The sequence below is a fragment of the Amborella trichopoda genome, chromosome 13 (genome assembly GCF_054954075.1).
Source record: "Amborella trichopoda isolate Santa Cruz 75 chromosome 13, AtrichopodaSantaCruz75HAP2 v2.0, whole genome shotgun sequence".
NCBI lineage: Eukaryota > Viridiplantae > Streptophyta > Magnoliopsida > Amborellales > Amborellaceae > Amborella > Amborella trichopoda.
Window position 1 is genome coordinate 26194839 of NC_142348.1, and position 23480 is coordinate 26218318.

At 38.6% G+C, this 23480-nt stretch overlaps 1 long non-coding RNA gene across 4 annotated transcripts; it reads left to right on the forward strand.

Annotated features, from left to right (window-relative positions):
- Positions 1–505: 505 nt before the first annotated feature.
- Positions 506–8151, forward strand: LOC110008181 (uncharacterized). Of its 4 annotated transcripts, none has more exons than XR_016048617.1 (4): positions 522–1108; positions 5472–5598; positions 6561–6681; positions 7737–8151. It is a non-coding gene; the product is annotated as an uncharacterized LOC110008181 (long non-coding RNA). The 4 variants fall into 4 exon arrangements; XR_016048620.1 differs by having other exon boundaries at positions 5509–5598; XR_016048619.1 differs by lacking the exon at positions 5472–5598 and having other exon boundaries at positions 562–1108.
- The last annotated feature ends 15329 nt before the right edge of the window (positions 8152–23480 follow it).

Sequence of the window (23480 nt, forward strand, 5' to 3'; positions counted from 1 at the left end):
CTATGAGACCCTCCTGACACCCATGTGTGTAGGACTCCAAAATATCACTATTAAATTTAGCACAGATCTCTAGAAAAGTTATCACATGGGTGTGAGACTTGACTTTTCTAAAGATCTGTGCCAAATTTAATGGTGATCCTTTGGGGTCCTACACACATAAGTGTGGGAGGGTCACAAGATCATTTCCCATATCATATTCAAGTAAAGATACTATGAGACCCTCCCACACGCATGTGAATAGGACCCCAAAGATCACCATTAAATTTTGACACAGATCTCTAGAGAAGTTATTACATTGGGTTTATTGATAACTTTTTTAGAGATCTGTATCAAAAGTTTATTGATAACTTTTTTAAAGATTTATGTCAAAATTTAATGGTGATGGTTTGGGGTCCTACTCTCATGGATGTGGGAAGGTCTTGTAGTATCATTATTTTATAATATATATAATTATTTTAACTTTTAGAAAAAGTAATCCGCACTGTAGATTTATAAAAGATGATCGGTGGGGATTTATCCTTACTTCTCTCTCTCAACAAAATACGGTACCCCATCGTTAGGGTTTCTTCTCTAAACAAAGGACATTATCATTAAGGGTTTCTTCTCTATAACATCCGTCGCCATTTCTCTGTCACAAAACCCTCCCACAAGCTTGCTTAACTAGCAAAACTATTCTCTATAACATCCTTCACCATTCTCTATGTCACAAAAACCCCCACAATTTCGAACTTAACAAGCAAAAGTATTCTCTACAACATCCGTCGCTATTTCTCTATGTCACAAAACCCCCACAAACGCGAAATTAGGTGGCAAAACCAGAGCAAATAAATTCGAGTCATTCCTCGCCATTTCTCTGTGCCACAAAAACCCAACAAACTCAGCACAAAAACCCGACAAACTCCAACTTAGCTAGCACAACCTATCACAGAGGAATCAAATTGATGACTATAAGAAGGAGTAGCATTGATGACTATAAGTTCGGTGAAATATCCTTTCGAATAAACCAAGGGCCGCACCATTACATTAGGAGTCGCCCAAAGAGTCTACCAAGCAACCTCGCCTATCTCTCTCTAAACAAGTGTAATTGAAGCACAATCGCTCCAAACAGGTACGCCCATTCCATTCCCTGCTTTTTAGGCTTTTTGCGAGCATATTTTTTTTTTGGCCAAAGCCTAGATTTCTCTCTCATCTCTCAATTATTTTTTTTATGATTTTTTAGTCTTGTCGAAGTTCTTCGAATCCCATATAGAAACCCTAAATTTATCTTTAGTTTTCTTGCTCAAATCTATGCATTTTCATGGCTTAACAGAGGGACCTGTGAAGAACCTATAAAATCGGCCAAATTTGAGATATCTCTCTCATTTCTTAGTTTATTTATTTATTTTTGGTGGTTGTTGAAGATCTTTGAAGCCCCATAAAAACCTTAAATTTTTTTTTTCTCTGTCTCATCTTTCTGTTATGCTTTTTGATTTTTTACTCTTTCTTTAAATTGTGATTTTTTATTTATTGTTATCACTGTTTTATTTATCTCTCTGTTATCAATGTTTCTTTTTGTTGAATAACATTTGTAGTTTCTAAGAAGTACAATGTTGATTATTTATTATTTATATACTCCCGTGTTTTTCATTTTTGGTGGTTTATGAAAGAAGGTGTTCCCATAGAATGCGTTTTGGAATGTTAATTTTATGATATTACTCTGCTCATGTAGTCAACTATTGGCTACTAGATTGTAGTTTTTCTCCACCATTTATTGTGTCTCTGCCAAATGTTACTCATTTATTTCTTAAAATCAGCTGTTAAAAAGATTTTCTTGTAACCTATCTGTACCATGCTTCCAGCAACATATGAGTAACTTGGTATTAATATATAACATCTTGGAAGCTATTTGTACCATACTATGGAGTTGCTCAATTTACCTTTCAAAAATTTTGTTGCAAAGAATCCGTTGGTAGTGCAGATGGTTTGGTTTAGGTTGTTGGTATGTGTCAAATGTTATTTTTGATGTGAAAGATGGATGTAAATGGCTTATCTCTAATTTACGTGGCCCTAATGCAACATCTGAATGGAGTGAATTTTGGAATGCACTTTCACATGCTTATAATGAGTTTTGGAATGAGCTTTGTACATCTCTCTATTATGTTTTTTGAGAATTTTGGATTGAATTCTTTGGGCTCAGAATTGTGCTCTTAGATGCGAAGGTATGATTGTATTTCTCTTTTATGCTACTGTTGTGGTGTATTTTTATTGCTTTTTTTTTTTTGATACTGTTGTGTTCTTTTTGGTTAGCAAAATGTCTAATGTTAAAGAAAATTCTAAGCAAATTACCACTGTAGAAGACATTTCATCTAGAATCTCCAAACGTAAAAATGTTTCTTCTGTTTGGGAAGGATTTGATAAAATCACTAAAGAAGATAGTTCTGTAAAAGCAAGGTGTATGCATTGTTGAATTCAACTAACAAGAGGTAGTTCAAGTGAGATAAGTCATTCACATAACCATTTAAGATGTCCAAGGAGAATGCATGCAACTTTAGGCCAACAATTATTAGCAACATCATTTAAGAAAGGGGAGGGGGTTTAGCAAATTTTAAATTTGATCAAGAAAGAAGTAGGAATGATATTGCAAAAATGATCATCCTACATAAATACCAATTCTCAATTGTGCAACCCACAAGATTTAGAAATTTTGTGAAAAATCTTCTACCATTGTTTAAGATGGTTTCTCACTCCACAATAAAATCAAGTATTATGGGAATTTACAAGAGTGAGAAAAGAAACTTGCGGAGTTAAAGAAAATTCCAATTTGAGTGAGTCTCACCATGGACATGCAATCTTCATGTTGGAATCAGGGGTATTTGTGCTTAACTGCACATTATATCAATGAATCATGAAAATTATAGAAATGAAGCCTTAGTTTCGTATATGTACCATCTTCTCATACAGGGGAGGTCATTGCTACAACGCTTTTGGATCTTTTAATGCATTGGAAGCTTGAAAAAAAGTTGTTTACAGTTACTCTTGATAATGCAACATATAACGGTGTTGCAACATCATCCCTCAAGAGACAATTGTCTCGAAATTTGTAACTTGTCCTCGACGGTAAGATGTTTCATGTGCAATGTTGTGCACATATTTTGAACCTTATTGTGCAAGATGGGTTATAAACAATAGCTTTGAGAGGGTATCAAGTTTATCAAGGCCTCACAAGCTAGGCATGAAAGGTTTAATGAAACAATTAGCCTACTCCGAATAGAAAGTAAAAAAAAATATATGCCTTGATGTTCCACCTCGGTGGAATTCGACTTATAAAATGTTAGATGTGGTCCTAGCATTAAAGGAGGCATTTCATCGTTTTTGTACAATATGAATTTTCGCCCAATTTGGTACCATTTGATCGTGAATAGGAGAGTGCAAAAGAAATATGTGATTGTCTGAAACTTTTTTATGATGTAACATGTAGATTTTAATGAAATGGAGCATGAGCTCTAAGGAACATATAGGTTCTATGACAATCAAAATGAAAGGTAAAATTTGATAAGTATTGGAAGATTTGTTCTTTGGTTTTGGCTTATAACAGTTGTGGTTTATCCTTGATATAAACTCCTGCTTGTGAAGTTCTACTACTTAAAAATTTATGCAGAGCACCAGGTAAGTATAGTTCGGATTGGGATTTATGATCTATATGCAAACTAGGAAAGTAATAATGCATTACCTGGTAGCTCTGGGAGTACTTTGGATAGTGGAGTGAGAGAGAGAAAGAAATTGGACTCTATTGCTAAGTTGATAGGGGGATTTTTAAACTTGCATTGATGAGAACTCAGGCAATTTATCTAGAAAGTATGAGTTGGACATGTACTTAGAGGAAACTGTTTTCCAATTTGATCAAAACTTCAACATCCTAAATTGGTGGCACTGTATGATGTGTTTTTAATTTGATGGAAGTAATTTCTTTTAGTTGAGAATGATGAAATTCTGTGGATGTTTATTTTTAATTTGATGGAGGTAAGGATATGGGTTTATTTTATTTGAGAATGATGAAATTCTATGGATATTTATTTTTAATTTGATGGATGTAAGGATATGGGGTTTCTTTTATTTGAGAATGATGTATATATAGTTATTTGAATTCTAAAGATGTTTATTTTTAATTTGATGAAATGTTAGAGGGTTCAACATTTTAAGATTTATGTAATAAGGGCTTCCCTTTTTTATTCAAATCATATATTCATATGAGCTTTTTTTTTTATTCATCGCTTTTTCTTACCATAATTACATACTATTATTCCCTAATTTTGATTGCTGCGGGTCTCCAAAAAATCAATACTACCCTTGCCGATAAAAAAAAGTAACACTAAAACCGAAATGAACTCAAATAGATGTTTAACACTGAAAATAAGGGGAATCCATATGTTGACTATGGTAGTCTCATGTGACCACCAAATGTTTTGCTTTTTAAAAGAGGGCGTGGAAAATTTAAGATTAGAATTCAAATGGAAGTAAATCCAGATCTAGATCCAGATCCTATATAAAATTTCGAATTCAGATATGAATCCAGATCCAAAGTATACTATGGATCTAGATCCGGATCTGGGTGGATCCGAAACGGATCCAAAAAATTCTCACCCCCTTAACTAGGACAGGGTTGACCAAGTCTGTTGCAAGCCTATTTGAGCAGGTTCCTAACAGCCAGCACCACTTTTATTTTTATCATGTGAAACATGTACGGTAGGGTAGTGCTTACCAGAGAAAATTTTATGCTCCTACAAGAGCAAACTGTCTCTTTGTTCAATCAGCCAAAGCACAAGCTAGGGATGTTTTTCTGCTCTCAACTTTTTGGGATGTAATCTATAGAACCTAGGGACCAATCTCAAAGAAAACAAAAATTAATTCACCCTCTATTTCTCTAAATAAGGTGATATCCTAAGATTGAACAAGAACTGACTAATTTTTTGAGGGAAAGTTCTAGATGTTCTAGAACTCAAAAAAAACTTTTGTTTTGTTCTTGAAAATAACGATCTAATGATACTTAATAGATCCCAAAATTATGGATCAATAAATTCTCCTAGGAATCTGTTTTGTGGTTTGCTTCAAGTACAATATACTCCCATAGAAGCATGCTATATGCGTTCAACATTTAACATGTACAAGAGGCTAGTGCTTACTATGTTAACCATCCAATACGTGCAAGAGAGTAGCACTTACTATGTAAACATTCAATATATTTGTTCAGGCCTTGTATATACATATAACCCTCACTATGTACACTTTAAAAAATGGTGGCAAGTTATATCTCAGATAAATGATATTTTAAGTTTTATTTGTTGGAGGTGGAATCATTATCCATAATGTTATTTCCGATCTTCCAAATGATTTTAATTAGCACCAATGTACTGGTTTTTTATCTCCTTTGATTCTTTTCATGTCGAATTACCCATTTGATGGTGGTGAGGGAGACTTTCCACATCTTGTTGTAGGTACTTGTGAGTTTCATCTTCAACAACTTTGTTGCAGACTAGGGCTTGACCCAACCAATATTTTAAAACCCGACGATTTTGCTGATTCGAATGTGGAATCCATCAGGACCGAATCGGTTTCTGAATGGTATGGGTCCGTGCCCTGTTCCCCCTAAAACCCCCATTTTTAATTTTTAATTTTTAATTTTATTTTTCTCTAAGCTTATCTAATGTTTTCAACGGTCCCCCTGAATCCCCACATCATAAACCTCTATTTTAATTATTATTTTACGTCATTTATTTTTAGTTTTTTTTGAATCATCGATTATGACGATTCAAGAGCGAACTATAGAAAATCACCAAATGATAGTTTGCGATTTTCTTTGTACAAACTAGCAAGTATTAAAACCCATGAAGCCATAGGGTAGATAGGTTTCTTCTATATGGCCATTAGTGCATTGTTTTTATTCGCTACTCTATAATTACTTCATTGGCACTAAGTAAGGTAAGTTTTCCATTATTATTGGGCTCCAAATGAGAACATCCGCCTTTCCCATTACTAAGAACCCAGAGGCTATGTCTTTTAATAAATAGAACAATTTTCTTAATACACTTTCAAGTGATGTTTCTAAAGGTATTTTTTTCCTAATGAGATCTAAACCCATGCTATATTTCACTTACCAAATCCTATCCAAATTTGGCAAGAAGAGACTTATTGACCTCCTTGTCTTTTTCCTTCTTAAAAAACTTCTCAAACTATTTTCAACAATATTAAAATGGATGAAAACTTTTTAAAACCAAATTTGAAATGACAATATCAGACGATAATAGCAGGCTCAAAGGAATTCAGACTTATGATTAACAGGGCGTGCTTGATAAAAAACAGTAAGGTAAATAAAGAACTTACCTATTACTGTCCATGTTCCCAACTTTGTGTGTAAAAAACTTCCCCCCCCCTATCGATCAAAAGCTTTGTGCCCTAAACTTCTGCGCACTCAGCCGCTCAGCCACCCCTCTCTTCGCACTCAGCCGCTCAGCCAGACCCGTCTCTTCTCTGTGAACCCTAAGCCGCTTCCTCTCTGACAAAGCTCTCTCTCTCTTCTTTGGAAGATTTGCCAGACCCCTCTCTTCTCTGTTAACCCTAGCTGCTTCCTCTGCGAGCAAAAGCTTGAGGAACCAGTGCGAGCAAGAGGAACCAGTGCGAGCAAGAGCAGCAACCTCTCAATCATCAGTGAGTTCTATGAAGATTTTCTTATTTTTTATGTTTTTTTTAGTAATTTAGGTTTTTGGATCCTTTCAGAGTTTTTTTTAGGAATCCCTGTAAAAAGATTTAGGGATTTCCTTATTTTTCTCTGTTATAAATCTGCTGTAAAAAAATTGGGGCTTTCCCAATATTTCTCTGTTGTAAATCTCTTGGAATTTATTCCGTCTTCTGATTTCTTGTTCCATTTCTTTTCATACACAAGTGAACAGGATACTTTGATATATTTCATTGATTCATGATATTTAATGCACCAAATGCATGTAAAAAATCTGCAACCTTGATTCATATATTTATGTATTGGTGATTCGAGTTTATTCATTCTAGAGAGCTACAATAGTTTCTTTATTTTATGGCTTGAAATGGGAGCCAAGCTAATCTGATTTATTTCATTGATTCATGATATTTGATGCCCCCAAATGCATGTAAAAAATCAGCAAACTGGATTCATACATTTATGTATTGGTGATTTGAGTTTACTGATTTAGAGAACTATTGTAGTTCTTTATTTGGTGGCTTGAAATGGGAGCCAAGATAATCTGATTTATTTTATTGATTCATGATATTTGATGCCCCACATGCATGTAAAAAATCAGCAACCTTGATTCATATATTTATGTATTGGTGATTCGAGTTTATTGATTCTAAAGAACTGCAATAGTTCCTTATTTTGTGGCTTGAAATGGGAGCCACAAAATTTCAGTTTACAGTATGGAACTTTTATCTCTTGTTATTATCCCTCGATAAAGAATTTTTTTCCCCTATTGTGTTTTGGATTTCCTCTGTTTATTTAGTGGTTTTGGTGATGTTCTGTACATAACAAAGCTGAGAATGTTCCTGTATAATCTGATTTATTTCCTTGATTCATAGTGGAATGGATGAAAATGTTCTTCAAAATGGAATTGATTTTCTTCAAAATGGAATGGATGAAAATTTTATTCCCCATTCTCTCTCCTCTATACTTTTTCTTCCATTCTTTCTCTGTCTCTACCCTAACCTACTCCAACATTTTTTCCTATTTCCAGGTCTCTCTCAAACCTTTTCTTCATTTGCAACAAGAGATAAATGGGGAAAAGGCTAAGCAAGGGCAAAGTATACAAGGAGCAATTATAGAGAGAAAGGCATGTTGTTTGAACTTTTCATGGAGAGAAAGAATTGGGATCAATTTTGATTTTATGGGTTTTTTAGATTGATTGAAGTGTTGACCGTGAGAAAGACCTTGCTTATAAATATATTCTGGTGTGGCAGTAATATGTTTTTCTCTCGCTAGGACTTAGTTAATTGTAGATTGATGTGTGACTTTGTCGCAGTAGAAAGAGAAAATCAAGGACTTGTTTACTTTGACAATTGAAGAGAACCGTTGTCGTAGGGGAGGGTTAGACAGAAATTCATGACCTTTTTAAATAGATGATTGAAGAGAAGAGTGTTGGAGTTTAAAAAGACTATGGTTGGTTTGCTAATTTGAAGTTGAGAGCATAGAGATTATTTTTCTCTTTGTAGGGTTTTCAAAAAGAAAAAAAAAAAGGGAGAGAAAATGTTAAGAGGTAAATTGTTCTCTCTCTGGTTTTTCTCTCTCCCTTACGAGGCCTCTTCACAAAGGTATATCTCAGTTTTTTTTCTCGCTAGTTTTTCTCTCTCCCCTGATTTTTTTTCTCTCTGTAGCTTTTTTTCCCTCTTCAAGTGATAACTTATATATAAAAAAAGAAGCTGATGATGTTTCTTTAGCCTCCTTTCACCCTGTGAAGAAGAATGCATGAAAAATCCTATTTCACTAGTTCGTGATAAAACATTGACACATTAACACCAAAAATTTAATGAGCACGAAAAGACCTAAGTTTGCATATATGAACAAATAACCTATGCTTAAAGTGTGGTATACTTTGAACCATATTAAAAAAAGTGTGCTACATTATGGCTGTTTTTTAATACCAACTAATTAGAAATTGTGACCCGTACTGTTGATTGTTAGATTTTGAACATTATGTCCTTGGTTATGGAATTTAGCATATTGATTTTATAGAAAATGATGTTGACGGTGCTAACCATGTAAGCTCTTTGCTAGAACGGCCCATGATATGTGCGTCAATTATTTCTTTGATTACGAGAAGCTTAACCTTTATAGACATGCTTATGTGATTCATTATGATGTAATTGGGTGCACATTATGATATACACATACCTATGTGATTCAATGAAAAGTCTAATCAGTTAACTGGAATGTGTTTACCAGAATGACTTCCAAAATAATGCTTTCCTGTAGTTTGTAATTTCAGGCTTTGGATGCGGCAATTGATTTAGATGAATCCATTTTTGGATTTATGGCTTAGATAATTACAACACGCATTATTTTTAGGACTCAGAATTTTCTTTCTTTATATCCGTATATCTCGAGCTCCGGATGATCAATTGGAATGTTTTCCAACTCCAGAACATTTTTTTCTATTGAATATTTGAGGTGGACCTTTTTTTTATGGTAAAAGGTGGCAATCTTATTTTTCTTATGAGTAATTTAGATTGACATATTTTTTCTTGCTATTAGTTTAATTTGATGAAATTTCAAATTTATTTAGTGGGTGTGGTTTGCATAGGCTTATAACAATAAACAATCAAAATAAGGCGCACATCCAAACTTTGTTGTAAGATGTAATTTTGGCCTAACAAATCCTTAGGATGACCCAAGAATCTATTTTTATATCAAATTGTAAAATTTTAAAACAAAAATTATTTTCAAATCCAATATATCTATAAGTACATAATTTTTTTGAAAATGACCAATTCTGATTATATATTGCAAGATGTATTATTTTTACGACTTTAATTTCTTATTTTTTCTGAGTATTTATTAAACTCTCGAATATGATGATCAATTAGGTTGTTTTCTAACGTCAAAAGTACATTTTTTCAATGGATTAGCAAGGTGCACCTCTAATAAAGCCTGATGGAGAACCAGATTTATGCAGCCGATCGTAATTAATTGGAAAAAAGCTAACAGATGATGGTGATGAGTGAGGTGCATCTTAGCTCAATAGCAAGGATCAGAGCTCAAGAAAGAGATCCCTCTTCTTGGAGGTGTAAACCTTAGTGAGCGACTGAGTGCAAAGAGAGGAGTTTGGCTGAGCGGCTGAGTGTGAAGAGAGGGATGGCTTAGCGCTGAGTGTGAAGAGAGGGATGGCTTAGCGCTGAGTGTGAATAGAACTCTTTTAGGGTGCAAATTTATCGGGGGAAGTTTTGATATAAACTTCCTTTTTCAAGTTCCATCCTTTTGGTCGGAACTTTTTTTACATACAAAGCTAGGAACATGAATAGTAAAGTGGAAGTTCCTTACTTACCTTACTGTCTTTTATCAAACACGAAAGATGAATAGTAATAGGTAAGTATTAAGTTCCAGGAAGCAACTTCATGTTATTAAACACGCCTTTAAATTCCTCTTTGCTGGGAATTTACTGGAAGCAAGTTCATGAACTGTAAATTGGAAGTTCCTCCTTGCTGGGAAGATGGAAGTTACTGTAAGAAGTTCATGGTTTTTGTGTATGATAACCTCATGGGAAGTTAATGCTTAAATTCCACTTTTTCAGTTATATCTCTCTCTCAATATTGGATTCTTCAACCATTTTCTGAACTCAAATTTCACAACAAACTCAACAAATTTCCTATTGATTTCTTTGAGAAATGTTGTTATTTGCAAAAAAACTCCAATCAATCTATAACAAGTTTTTTTTTTTTTGTTCACTGTTCTATAACTACATTCTCAATGGTAAGATAAAACCCTATGGATGCTAAATAAGTATGAAAAGTGTTCCCATATTCATATATGAAGAACACAGAATAAAAGCTCAATGGCAAGGATTAGAGCTCAAGAAAGAGATCCAGGGGAAAGAGAGAGAAAGATGAAGAAAAATTTCATCTTGAAAACCTTGAAATATCAAAACAGGAAAACCCAATTGTGAAATATCAAAACAGAAAAACCCAATTCTTACAAGTTCCCAAAATATTCAAATTAAAAAAAAATATTCAAATTAAAAAATAATATTCAATAAAAATTGCAGAAGATAAAGGTTCTACAAACTGAAAATACTCAAAAATAAGTACCAACAAAACCACCTATACACAGGATAAATTGATAAAAAACGAAAGAAAAATAAAACCTAAATCTAGCAAAATTCAAAAATATATAAAAGAGGCATAGAAAAGCATCATTAAAAACTTGTACTCAAACCAAACCATGTACTCCAACCAAACCATTGTTTACATGAACAAGAATTGCCCTTCACTCAACTATAACCAGTAAAACAAGAGGAAAACATTCGACACCAACTGGGAAAACCCTAATCATCAAAAATTCCTTCAAAAACTCAAACACAAGGGCAGGAATTGATGAGCAATTCGATATGTGGTACACGCCGTGACGACGCCCGAGCAAAGAGAAAATTCAGCAGCAGCACGCCTCATTCAAGCAGCCAGATCACGACGCTCGGATACCCGATTGGCATGAAACTAATTGCGATATGTGCGTGAGGTCCGAGGCTATCTTTGGCCCGAACCTTGCATACGATGAACGGTTGGATTTCACACACAAAGGCATCAAAGCTGCTGTAAATTCCGACCACCAGATTTCAAGATTCCAATCAAAAACTCAATACAACAAAATCTTCATCCGTACACGAAATCAAGCTGCATTTGTTGCAACATGATCGTGACGGCATGCTCAGTGTGATTCAATGAAGAAATCACGAAGGAACATCAAGGAACAAGAACACAATCGATTTGAAGTTTTCAAGATTCATACAAATTCAAGTCTCATGATCATGGCTCGAAGTTAGTATCAAAATGATCGCCATGCCGCGCCCTACAAGAAAAAAATAATCTTTCGATCAAACGAGCATCAGAACACCCCCGGGTCAGCCAGGGAAGATCACGCAAGTTCTCGGGCAGTAGCAGGGACTGTTCTGGAATTCAACATATTGTTAGGCTGGGGCAAAACAATCCTTTTGCACCCATTTTTAGAATTTATTTAAATTCAATTAAATTGTAATTATCTTCAGCTCTAGGAAGTTTTTGGTCGTTTTAGTCTAATTCTATATAAACAGGTAATGCCTCACTGTACAAAAGAAGAATCCATTCTTCTTGGATCAATCAATAAAATTTTGAATTTTTCCTAAGCTTGTGGGTATGTATTGGAGAGAGAGAGAGGAGAGAGAAGAAAATAGTTGGTACCCTTCAGGCAGGTAACTTTCTCTCTCCTTCCCCTCTATTTCATCTCTATCGCTTTCTCTCTCCTCCCCTATTTCTCATTTCTATCTCTATCTCTCTTCTTCTCGTCTCTATCTTCTCCTCTTTTGAAACCAGTTAGAGAAGCCTCTCTGACTGGTTTTCTCTCCCTACTCCTCTTCTGAAACCAGTTTGTGAAGCCTAGTACCGGCTGGATTTATCTCTCTTCTCCTCTTTTATCACAGTCGGCGAAGCTTAGTGTCGGTTGGATTTCTCTCGCTTCTCCTCTTTTGAAGCCAGTCAGTGAAGCCTAGCGCTAACTCGATTAATATCTCTTCTCCTCTTTTGAAACCAGTCAGCGAAGCCTAGCGTCGATTGCATTTCTCTCTCCTTCTCTTCTGTCATAATGGCTGAAGCCTAGCACTGGTTGAATTTCTCTCTCCTTCTCTTCTGTCACAATCAGCGAAGCTTAGCTCCGGTTGTATTTCTCTCTCCTTCTCTTCTGTCACAGTCAGTGAAGTCTAACGCTGGTTGGATTTCACTCTCCTTCTCTTCTGTCACAGTCGGCGAAGCCTAGCACCGACTCAATCTCTCTCTCTCTCGCTTCTTTTTCATCACAATCGGCGCAAGCCTAGCGCCGGCTGGGTCTCTACTTTTCTTCTCTTCCATCACAGTTGGCGAAGCCTAATGTGGACTGTGTTTTCTCTCTCTTCTTCAGGCACAGTTGGCGAAGCCTATCAACGAGTGCGTCTTCCCTCTCCTCTCCTCTGCATAAACACAGTCGGTGAAGCCTAACGCCGCTCTCATTGTCTCTCTCTTCCTTGTAACACAATCGACAGTGCTTAACGCCGACTGCATCTTCTTTCCCTCTCTCTCTTTTATTCTCCCGCCTTTCACAATCTTCTTTTCCTTTCTTCTCCCTCCCTGCTTCTATTCCCTTCTTCACTTACTTTATTCTTTCCTCATAACCATCATCGTGTTACTCTTTCATTCGACTAAGAGGGATCAAGGTTAGCCTCACATGGTAGTCCTTTCGTCTAGCCGTAATGTTGCTGTGTCAAGATTACTTGGCCTGCTTTAATGCCACGACAGAGTGCCTAGCTAGTTGGTATTGGTAATGACATCTAGTAGTAATCATGTGAGCCGGTCTTAGGTACCGAGCCCATTTTACTACCACGTTAGGCCAATTATTCACTAGCTTGGTCACCGTTCTGATCTTCCCGCTCAGTCAAATTCTTCTCCCCCCCCATCTTTCTTTTCTTATTTTTTTTTTTGAATCCGCATTCTTATGTATGTTTATCAAAGAGGAAAAGGGTGAGGTCTGACCCACCGGTCATATAACCTTTGTCATTTGTGTGTGATTGTAGAAAACAAGAAGAATACAAGCCAATGGAGGTGATTCCGAACCAATTTTATTATTGGGGGGCTTTCTTCAGGATCTAAGAGGCCGCCCATGCAAGCCAGCCCGAGTAAGTCCCGAACCCACCTTAAATTCCTCTCTCACCAGTTCGTAACCCTGCCCCCGTTCTCGAACGAGGTTCTCGAGAGAGCGATCGCAAAAATGTTCCGGGTCTTCCCTCAAAACCTGAGACGTGTGTTGCCCGATCCCCAAAGGATCCGGATTGCGAGATCGAGGCATCTAACCAGCTTAACGACTCCACTGGGGACTTACTACCCCTTAGTCGGATTGTTCTTATTTGGCTAGTTTCTTCTTTTATTATCTTCTTTCATTATCTTTTCACATTTTATTTATGGCTTGTGGGTTCTATAACCCATTTATCTAGATCAGGGATTTTCTTATCCCCACATTCGAGATTGTCCCTATGGAACAAGTTCCTTCGACTTTGTTCCTGACCATCCTCTTGAGCAAAGACCCATTGTCTAGCTCCCAGTTCTTAACCTGGGCCGGTGTGAGGTGGGACTTAAAGGCCCCTCACTCCCCATCTCTTTGCTCTGGTGGAAGCTCCACCAAGACGCCCTGCATCATCAACACTTATGTTGCCCCACATAGCATGCACCTAGCCACCGGCAAGTCTCTTGAGCCATTCCACCATCCATACTTACTGTCAGCTAGTGGGTCACCATTATCCATGTTCCATTCAAACATAATCCATCATTCGCAAACAGTCTCGTGCTATCACCCCAAATTGAGTTAAAACCACCTCCATACTTACTCCATGGCCTCCACAAACCGTCATCCATCACTATTACGGTCCAGTTGTATGACCCTAAATTATAGTGCACGTCCTAGCTGCATCACGTTAAACTGCATTGCTCAGGTCCTAGAGGCATAACCTTAAACTCGTCCTCATGAAAATAAATGGCCATGGTGTAAACCCAAGAAGGGGAACGTCATGAGTAAAACTGACGAATAGGCATGGTCACAAAACCATGAGTAAGAGTGTTTCGTAAAAGAAAAACCAGGCATGGTGAAAACAGGCAAAGGGCACCGTGAGCAAAAATGGAAAAAAAAGCAGACATGACCGACAGGTTATGGGAAAAAGAGCCCAATAAAAAGGAGGTTGGTGAAAACCGTCTCTACGGCACCGCTTCTCCCAGTCCAAGTGAAAACCCGAAAGGACGCTAGAACCAATAAGCAGGTTGATGCAGTTCTCACCTCCATAGGCGGCTTCAGCCAACATTTCAAGGAAATTCGTCAGTAGTAGAGTACCCTGTTATTGGGACCCATAAACAAGATCATTCACAGGCAAGAAGCTGTCAAACCAGGCTAAGCAAATGAGGTGAGACTGCAAACAAAACCGCTCATGCGTCCAACAGGATGTAGATATTAAAATCATCCCTTAAGATCCATCATAAGACAAGAAATTGTCAAATCAGTTAAATACCAGCCCACAGCAACCAAGGTGAAGCCCCCAGTGACCGCCACGCCAAAACCCCTCCCTAGCCGGACCAGACATTCGGGTCAGCTAAAACAAGGCCCCCGATTGGGCTCGACAGGATGGGGCCCATAGAGGTATCCTGCTTGTCAAAGCAAACCTGGTGTAGCAGCAAACAAAGCCGCCAAAAGTCTGACAAGGGTGAGGACTTTAAACACATCCCCCAAAATGTCTCCACATCTGGGTCCGTAACAAGGCCCCCAGTGGTCAGAGAGCCTTGGTCAGCCCTCCAAGAAGTAGCTTTGCACGAGTGTCCCTTTAACGTTCGTGTGATTCAGTGGCCAGGAAGAAAACTAAAGTCGAAGGAACAATTTCTTTTTCTGAATGTTGTACTTCTCTCTTCTCTAGAAGCACAAAATTTGGCAGGATAAGAAGTTTGAGGTCATTTTCCATCACTTGTATCCCTGGTGCAAATAAGGAGAGAGCACTTCATGACTTAGATCTGCAGGTACCAAAATACTTGTGGACTACGGAAGCCATAGATCAATAAGCCTCGATCTAGAAGTGAAATTTTTGACAGTCTCAAAATGGCCTAAGAAGGTTCAAGATCATTCCTAAAGGTATCCTAAGAACACCTGCCAATTTTCGTCACAATTTGATAAGTTTAAGGCAGTGCAGACGACAAAACCATTTTGGAAATCCTACCTCTATCATGCTGAAAATGGAATCTGAACTACAATACTATTATCAAAGTGTCAAATGGTCTCTAGATCATTTCCTTTTGATTTAGATTGTTTGAAAACCCTCAGGTATCAATTTTCGACGTATTCTGACCCTTCTGGAGCAAGTTATGGCCATATTACCCAAAATGGGTAGGTCATACACTATTATGGTGCACCCTCAACGAACTAGTTTCCATTAATGTAAATTGTGGTTCTCAATTTTGAGGGCAAACTTCACATGGCTGTATATTCCTCATCCCGGGTGGATCGAGCCCATATCACAATGCTTGCGCGTCGGATCGACATTTAATTAGACCCATTACGAGCATAAGGTTAGAGGCTTCATCTGAGCCGAACCTCACATGTGATGGATGGTCAGAGTTGGCGCACGAAGAGTCCAAATTTTTTGTAATTCCAGCCATCAGAATCCAAACTCCAGCCAAAGTTTCCCAGTTTGGAAAATGGTCTTCTTGGCACCAAATGGAGCCATTATTTTTTGGCAGAATGATCGTGGAAACTTGCTCGTTATGCTGTAGTGAAGAAATCGGTGAAAAACACTGAGAAACACGTTGGATCTTAAATCTAAGGTTGCACGTTTTCTCATGTATTTGTTATGTCATGATCATGGCCCAAGAGTCTGATCTATGGCTCAAAATGGGTATAAAAAAGATCACCTTTTCGAGCTGATCAAGAAAAGAATAATCTTTTGGCCAGATAAAGGCTAGAAGGAACCCAAACGGATCTCGAAAGATCGTGAAGATTGCATGGCCATTACAGGGACCTGTTTGGAATTTCACATATTGTTGGCATAGGAGCAAAATCATCATTTTGCCCCTATTTTCTTAATTTTCATCAATTAGGTTAGAAATTAATGATCCACCCATGTTTGGGCCCCACTTTTATATTAGGACATACTCTCTACATGTAAAAGGACCCTTCTTTCATCAATAAAAAATTCCTTTTTGCTTGAGTTTTGGATCACAGCTTGGAGAGATAGAGAGAGGAGAGAGAAATTTAGACAGGTACCCCTAAGCCTCAAAGGTAACTTTCTCTCCTCTCTCTTTCTCTCTCTCTTCTCTTTCTCTCTTCTCTTTCTCTCTCTTCTCTTTCTTTCTCTTCTCTTCTCTCTTATCTTTCTCTCTTCTCCTTCTCTCTTCTCTTTCTCTCTCTTCTCTTTCTCTCTTTATTTTTTTTTTCTCTATCCTCTCTTCTTTCCTTTCTAACTCTCTTCTTTCCTTTCTCTCTCTTCTTATTTCCTTCCTCTCTCTTCTTCTATCCTTTCTTTTTCTCTCTTCTCTATTCTCTCTCTGTCTCTCCCTCTTCATAGGGGTAGCGATGTGGGCTTATCCTTTTTGGTGGGTTATCTCATGGTCTCTGCATTCTCTCTCTATCTCTCTCCTCTCACAGGGGCAACGATGTGGGCCTACCCTTTTTGACAAGCCTCATTGTCATCCCTGTATTCTCTCTCTTTCTTCATAAAAAAACAGGTAAGCCACCGTCTGTGTGCCCCTCTTCTCCTTTCTCTCTCTTTCTTTTCCCCTCTCTCTCTTTTCACAGACGGCAGCTAACCACCATCTGTGTTCTCTTATTTTCTGTATCTCTTTTTACAGACAACAATCAAGCCACTGTCTATGTTCTCTTCTCTTCCCTTTCTGTTTTCACAAACGATAGTCAAGCCACCATCTATGTTCTCTCTCTCCCCTCCTTCTTCACAGATGACACTCAAGTTGTCGTCTGTGTTTTCCCTCTCCCCTCCTTTTATTTTCTCTTTAATCATTCATATTCTGAAGGATTAGTTGAATGACATATTAGCCCTTTGTTCCTTCATTCTACCCTTCTCTTTACTATCTTTTTGAAGGACTAGTTGAAAGACATACTAGCCCTTCCTTTCGCTTCTCCTATTTTCTCTCTGAAGGACTAGTTGAAAGACATTCTGGCCTTCGTTCCTTTTTTTCTCAAGAAAATACATTTTATCTCTGAAGTACTGGGTGAAAAGCAGACCAGCCTTCAATTCCTTCTTTTCTTTATTTCTTTAAAGTACTGGGTGAAAAGCAGACCATCCTTCAAACTCTTCTTTTTTTCTTCTTTCTCCTGTCTCGTTCACTCTCTTTATCCCACCCCTTTTCTTCCTTTTCTTTACTGTAAGATATGTATTAAGAGTCCTTTGTCAAGGAAACATCCTGAGGTTGTCGAATTGACATGGATTCCATTGTGTTATTTTTTTATTTTTCTTCGAGTACACACACACGTGTGAGCTCACCCTATGACAAGGTGGGGTCCTCAGTGTCTATATTCTAATGTGTGTGCATGTTTGCAAGAAGGAAGAAATAAGCCCAAAGAGATGATTCCGAACCCGGATCCAAGCCACCAGGTCATGCCGACCCAAGGGTGAGATCGAGGCATCTAACTAGCGGTAGCATGTCCCCAGTGGAGTCGCTAAGCAGGTTAGGTGCCTCGATCTCGCCCTCTGAGTCGGGTTGACCTGGTGGCATGATTTCAGGTTCGAGATGGTCTCGAGATCTGAGATCGTTCTCTCGAGAACCTAGTAAAGAGGATGCGAGCAGGAATACCAACCGGTGTGAGTGGAATTTGGGTCGTGATGTGGGACTTACCTCACGTGGGTCTGTGACATGCTGGGGCTAACTCGTATGGGCACCCTCTTAGATCACGTGGAATGCCCCCGGGCCTGTGGCCTGTTTGGAATCGCCACCCTTGACCTGTTTCTTCTTGCCTGTGACCACACACACACATTATAATAAAGACAAGTAGGTCTAAAGACCCCACCTTGTCATAGGGTGAGCCTACACATGCATGTGTACTCAAAGGAAAATGGAAGAACTAACACCATGGAATCCATGTCAATTCATCAGCCTTACGATGTCTTCTTGACGAGGATTCTTGGTGCATATTTTACTGTAAAAGGAAAAGGAAAAGGGGTTAGATAGAGAAAATACATTCGTGAGAAGAGAATTTTAGGGAGGAGAGAAAAAAAGAGAAGATGATGGAGCGAGAAAAAGGGACGAAGGTTGGTTTGGCCTTCACCCAGCTCTTCAGAGGAAGAAGAAGAAAAGTAGGGAAAGAAAAGAGAGACGAAGACTGCTTTGTCTTTCACCCAGCTCTTCAGAGAAAGAGGAAAAAGAGAGACAAAGACTGGTCCTTTTTTCACCCAGATCCTTCAGAGATAAAATGTATTTTTGTGAAGAAAGAGAGAAAATAAGAATGAAGGTTAGTTTGGCTTTCACTCAAATCCTTCATACATGAAGAAAGAAAGTATTTGCTTAGAGAGAGGAGGAAGACAAGGGATAAGAGAGGGTGAAGGTCAGCTTGCCTCTCGCTAAATCTTCCAAAAGGGAGAATAGAAGAAAAGAATGAGAGAAGAAGAGAATAAAGGTTTAACATGGTAGCTAAACCAATACGACACTTGGTCTGGCACGACAGCTGATCTGGCACGGCAACTAGATGGGGACGATGATTGGACCAACACGACGGCTAGACTACTCAGAGACATAACTGGCACGTCAGCAAGACTGACATGGCGGCTGGTCTAGTGCGATGGATGCTCTGGCATGGTAGCTAGACATACACGGTGACTAGACCAGCACGGCGGCTTGATTACTCGACAGCATGATTGATGTGTTGGCAAGACTGGCATGACGGTTGGTCTGATGCAGTGGCTGGTATGACGCGGCAACTAGACAGGATCGGTAACTAGACCGGGATGGTGGCTTGGCTGCTCGGTGACAAGACTCGCACATCAGCACAAGGCTTAGCCTGCTCTCTGATCAAGCAAGCAAAGGAGAGAAAGAGGAGAGGAGACAAAAAGAGGCACACGGCAATAAACACTGACGTGTGAGACAAGAGGAAAAATAAAAAAAGAATAGTTGCGCTCAGCAGTGTGTGCTACCATGAGAGGCAAAAAGAGAGAGAGAGACAAAAGAAACGTCGTGTTAGGCAGTGTGCGCTGTCGTGTGCAACAAACGAAGAGAGAGGATAAAGAAACATCACGCTCAGCAGTGTGCGCTGTCATGCGCAACAGACAGAGAGGGAAGAGAGAAGTCACGCTCAGCAGTGTGCGTTGCCCTGCACTACAGACGAAGAGAGATGAGAGAAACATCGCACTCAATAGTGTGCAATGCCGTGTGCGATAGACAAAGAGAGAAGAGAGAGAAACACCATGCTCGACAGTATGTGCTATTGTGCTTGACAGACAAAGAGAGAGAAGAGGGAATGTCATGCTCGACAGTGTGTCCTGTCGTGCAAGACAAACAAAGAGAGAAGAGAGAGAAACATCGTGCTTGGCAGTATGTGCTACCGTGCCTGACAGACAAGGTAAGCATGAGAAAGAAAAGAAACAGAGAGAGAAAATGAAAGAGAGAGAGAGAGAGAGAAAGGAAAGAAGAAGAGAGAGAAAGCAAAGAAGAATAGAGAGAAAGGAAAGAAGAAGAGAAAAAAAGGAAGGAAGGGAGAGAAAGGAAAGAAGGAGAGAGAGAAAGAAGAGAAGGAAAGAAGAGAGAAAGAAGAGAGAGAAGAGAGAGAAAGAGAGAAAGAAAGAAAGAAAGAGAGAAAAAGAGAGAAAGAGAAGAGAGAGAGAGAAGAGAAAGAGAAGAGACCTGGGATGAGGAAGATATGTCCATGGAAAGTTTGCCCTCGAAATGGTAAAGCACAGTTTCCAATCATGGAAACTGGTTCGCTGAGGGTGCACTGTAATAGCGTATGACATACTCATTTTGGGTAATTTGGCCATAACTTGCTCTAGAAGCATACAAATGCGTCGAAAATTGGTACCCGAGAGTTTTAGGACATTTTGAATTCAACAACAATGGTCTAGAGATCTTTTGATGATCCAATAATGGTGTTGTAGTTCAAGGTCCATTTTCAGCATGATGATGTGGGATTTCCCAAAACTGTTTTGTCGTCTTCACTGCCTTAAACTTGTCAGATTGCGACGAAACTTAGCAGGTAATTCTAGGAGAACCTTTGTTACATTCTTGGGCCATTATGAGACTGTCAGAAATTTCACTTATGGATCAGGGCTTATTGTCTTACGACTTCTGTAGTCCACAGGCATTTTGGTACCTACAAACCTAAGTCATGAACTGCTCTCTCTTTATTCATACCAGGGATAGAAGTGATGGAAAATACCCTCAAACACCAAGACCTAGTGAAGGAAATTTTAAGGTCACGCCTTCGAGACCATGCATGATGCAGTTTAACATCATGCCACTAGGATGTGTGCTGTAGTTTAGAGTCGTGTAGCTTGGACTATTGTCACATAGTTTAGGGTCGTGCGGCTTGGAATACCAACATGCAGTTTAAGTTCATGCGGCTTAGACCGTTGCCACATAGTTTACGGTTGTGCGGCTTGGACCGATGTCTACAAATAATACTTTTTCAAGTATCTCCCAATAATTGGGGCATAGCTTCTTGACCTTCGGCATTAACCAATACATAAGCTACATTAAGAAAGGCCTTTTTCACCACAAATGGTCCTTCCCATTTGGTTTGAAGTTCTCCTTTGTTCGACCATGTGTAATGATTAGTCTTCTTACTGTCAGAACCAATTCTTCCTTAACGAATGACCGTATTCGAATTAATTTATCAAAGGATCGCGACATACGGTTTTTGTGAATCTCAAGGCTTTGATATGCCTACAATCTCTTTTCATTGATGGAATTTCGCACTTGACAACGAATAGTAGCTCGTTCTTCATTTGTCATCTCATAATGGATGTCTATTCTGACTGAAGGCAACACAACCTCTCCCCCATGTACCTAAGTATAGGGCGTCGACTAGGTTGGATCTCCAGCTATAATACGATAGGCCCATAGGACTTCAAGATCATTCATGAAAATCTGTTTATCGTGCAAATCAGAGAGATCTTCAAAGGAAGATCACTCAGATTTGAACTCCAAAAACTGATATTAAAAAATTTTTGAGAGTGGGGAAAATCAAATTCTGATTTGAGGCCAGATCTACTCAGAAATGAGTAGATCCGCTGTCAGATCAATGGCAGAGCCAGCATCGATCCTAAAAGCACGAAAAAATAAAATAAATATAAAATCCTAGATCTAACAAAATAACTAAAAAACAAAGTAAAAAATAATGAGAAAAATACCTGGCTATGCCAGTTGGCTTGGCAAACCCGAGGCTTTGAGGCCTCACTCGTATCAGGACCGGCTGAGTTTATATCGTGCATCCTCTTTTGTCTATCTTTAGGTTTTGATCAAACCTTGGCTTGATTGGATTTCTTGATCTAAGGGTGACCTAAAGCTAGGGTTTTTCTAGGTCTAGGGTTTGCTAACCAGGTTTTTTCTCTCTTTAGGATCTCTCTATCTTTCTCTCTCTTTCTCTCTCTAGCCTCCCACGTCCCACCTCCCCTTAGGCATGCTAGTTTTTTTCTCGTAAAGACCTAATAGGGGTGTAGAATAGAAACTATGGGATTTGTTAGGTGTAGAATAGATAACTGCTAAAACCATAGGTGTGGAATGGATAACTACTAAAAACTATAAGATTTGCTAGGTGTAAAATGGAGAACTACGAAAGGTAGGGAATTTGCTTGATGTAGAATGGATAACTACTAAAAACTAGAAGATTTGCTAGCTATAGATTATAGGATGGGACCATGGATTATGGTGGTCTATGGTTTAGGGGTCTACTGAAATAGTGTGGTCCTACGAGTTTTTTAAGGTTAGGAAAATCATGGAATTTGCCAGTTTTAAAAATGGGGTGTCTACAGTTGCCCCTCTTTGGAACTCCCTGTCCCTCAAGGGCAGGTGAGTGGCAAAGATAATGTAGACATTGTAAATATCATCCTGACATTTTGTGATCAGACGGCACACCAACTATCCCTCCAAGACATTGCACTCCCCGCTCACCCACCTAGGGCATTTTCATCCTAGAGTTTTTGTCATGAGATATCAGTGAGTTACACGAGCTTGAAACTCGAATTGGACTTTCTGGCCATGCCACTTAACTTCAGGGGTTTTCACAATTTCGAATTCTTAAACCTGAAATTTTCTTTAGGGTTTCCTAAGGTCTTCTATAGGTTTTAATTGTTTTAGGGAAATATTTGCCTAGTCAATTTTGAAGAGAGAGATGAGCTGGCAACGCGGTAATCATCATATACGAGTATCCAAGCTCCTTCATTTTTTTTAAAGTCTTTTTAGAAATTTTGAAAGTAGGAAGAGATTTGCAATAAAACTCAGAACATGATCAGGTTACGATTTTAACAAAGAAATTAAAGTTTTTTAAAACACAAGACATAAATGAGAAAGATATTTTGGAAAACAAATTTTTAGTTAGCAGTTTTAGCTCCTGCAACCATAGAGCCCTCTAAGAAATTTAACGTCATGCAACGATGGACGGGGTAGTTGGCAGTTATACCCATACAACCATGGAGTGTTTTTATTTTTATTTTTATTTTAAAGAAAATCTTTGAAATGAAATTTTTAAGATTTTTTTTTTTTTTTTAATGTGGGTCTTACAGTTTAACCACTTGTGACCCATTTGGTGAAAGAAATTGAAAAAAAAATCAAAAAATTAGACACAAATGACTAAAATGTCCCTGTGATGCCCAAATGACAAGACCATCCCTACATGCAGGCTGCTCCACAATGGGAAGACCATGGAAGCTAGTTCTGCAACTTGTAGCAGCTGTTCAGCTTTTTCAGCAACATATCTTCGTTCTTTTCTCGATTGTGAGCATTTTGATGCCCTTTAATCGTGTTGTGGTGGCCTTCCTCCCCAGGATGAATGTCCGCCCAGTTTTGCGAACTTTGTTTTCTAATGCATCTTCGAGCTGTGTCGTTTTAGCTCGTGGCGCTACTTGCAAGTTAGAGAGGAGGTCGTTGCATTTTTTTGCACCAAGTTGGGGCTGATTTGGTGCAGATTTACGTTTTGGACTAATTTGGAGCGTTGCTAGGGAAAGGGATTCCGGCTACCTGCTGGATTTACTTCTGCGGTGACCTGAGGACTTGCATCCATTGAGCAGGGGATTGAATGC